Source organism: Arachis hypogaea, chromosome 13, assembly GCF_003086295.3.
Source record: "Arachis hypogaea cultivar Tifrunner chromosome 13, arahy.Tifrunner.gnm2.J5K5, whole genome shotgun sequence".
In the NCBI taxonomy this organism is placed as follows: Eukaryota; Viridiplantae; Streptophyta; class Magnoliopsida; order Fabales; family Fabaceae; genus Arachis; species Arachis hypogaea.
The window spans coordinates 61,727,409-61,729,445 of record NC_092048.1 but is presented as its reverse complement, the minus strand read 5'-3'; the positions used below and the strand labels follow the sequence as shown (position 1 = coordinate 61,729,445).

General features: G+C 30.8%; 1 non-coding gene across 1 annotated transcript; it reads right to left on the bottom strand.

Moving 5' to 3' along the window:
• Window positions 1–1,651: 1,651 nt before the first annotated feature.
• LOC112739921 (small nucleolar RNA R71) lies at window positions 1,652–1,759 on the bottom strand. The gene has a single exon (XR_003170856.1). It is a non-coding gene; the product is annotated as a small nucleolar RNA R71 (small nucleolar RNA).
• Window positions 1,760–2,037: the final 278 nt, after the last annotated feature.

Here is a 2,037-nt window from a genome sequence, read left to right as displayed (position 1 = left end):
TAAAAATAAATTCTTGGTGTTCATCTTGACATTCAAAGTGTTTTTGGTGTTCATCTTGACATTCATAGTGTTCTTGCATGCATCATTTATTTTGATCCAAAATTTTCATGCGTTGAGTCTTTTTGATGTTTTTCTCTCTCATCATTAAAATTCAAAAATAAAAAATATCTTTTCCTTTTTCACTCATAATTTTCGAAAATTTGACTTGACTTTTTCAAAACTTTTTAAAATTTAGTTGTTTCTTATGAGTCAAATCAAATTTTCAATTTAAAAATCCTATCCTTTTTCAAATCTTTTTCAAAAATCAAATCATTTTCAATTTTCTTCTTAATATTTTTGAAAATTTCAAAATTTATTTTCAAAATCTTTTTCTTATTTCTATTTCATATTTTCGAAATTAATGCTAACAATTAATGTGATTGATTCAAAAAAAATTTAGTTTGTTACTTGCCTAGTAAGAAAGGTTCAATCTTTAAACTCTAGAATCATATCTTTTTAGTTTCTTGTTAGTCAAGTAATCAACTTTAATTCTCAAAATCAAATCTTTTTAAATTTTTTTAAATCTTTTTTTCAAAATAAGTTTCAATCACATCTTTTTCAAAATCAATTTCAAAATCTTTTCTAACTTCTTTTCTAACTTCTTATCTTTTCAAATTGATTTTCAAATCTTTTTCAATTAATCTTATCTTTTTGTTTGATTCATATCTTTTTCAAAACTACCTAACTAACTCTCTCTCTCTAATTTTCGAAAATCCCTTCCCTTTTTTTTTAAAATTCATTTTTTATTAACTAATTGTTTTAAATTTTAATTTAATTTAATTTAATTTTTCTTTTTTAAAAATTTTCGAATTCTAACTAATTTTAAATTGAAAAAAAAAACCAAAAATATTTTTTTAATTTAATTTATTTAATTTTTGAATTCTCTCATCTCTCATCCCCTTCTGTTTATTTATTCATCTACTAACACTCCTCTTTCACCCAAGAATTCGAACTCATTCCTCTCCCTTGTGTTTGGATTCTTATCTTTTCCTTCCTCTATTATTCTCTTCTTATACTTACAAAAGGAATCTCTATACTGTGACATAGAGGATTCCATATTTTCTGTTCTCTTCTTTTTCATATGAGCAGGAACAAGGATAAGAACATTCTTGTTGAAGCTGATCCTGAACCTGAAAGGACTCTGAAGAGGAAGCTAAGGGAAGCTAAAGCACAACTCTCTAGAGAAAATCTGACAGAAATTTTCGAAAAAGAAGGAGACATGGCCGAAAATAATAACAATGCAAGGAATATGCTTGGTGACTTTACTGCACCAAATTCCAATTTACATGGAAGAAGCATCTCAATCCCTGCCATTGGAGCAAACAACTTTGAGCTGAAACCTCAATTAGTTTCTCTGATGCAACAGAACTGTAAGTTTTATGGACTTCCATCAGAAGATCCTTTTCAGTTCTTAACTGAATTCTTGCAGATCTGTGATACTGTTAAGACCAATGGGGTTGATCCCGAGGTCTACAGGCTTATGCTTTTCCCGTTTGCTGTAAGAGACAGAGCTAGAATATGGTTGGACTCTCAACCTAAAGATAGCCTGAACTCTTGGGATAAGCTGGTCACGGCTTTCTTAGCCAAGTTCTTTCCTCCTCAAAAGCTTAGCAAGCTTAGAGTGGATGTTCAAACCTTCAAATAGAAGGAAGGTGAATCCCTCTATGAAGCTTGGGAGAGATACAAGGAACTGACCAAAAAGTGTCCTTCTGACATGCTTTCAGAATGGACCATCCTGGATATATTCTATGATGGTCTGTCTGAATTATCTAAGATGTCATTGGACCATTCTGCAGGTGGATCCATTCACCTAAAGAAAATGCCTGCAGAAGCTCAAGAACTCATTGACATGCTTGTAAATAACCAGTTCATGTACACTTCTGAAAGGAATCCTGTGAATAATGGGACGCCTCAATGGAAGGGAGTTCTTGAAATTGATACTCTGAATGCTATATTGGCTCAGAATGAAATATTGACTCAGCAAGTCAATATGATCTC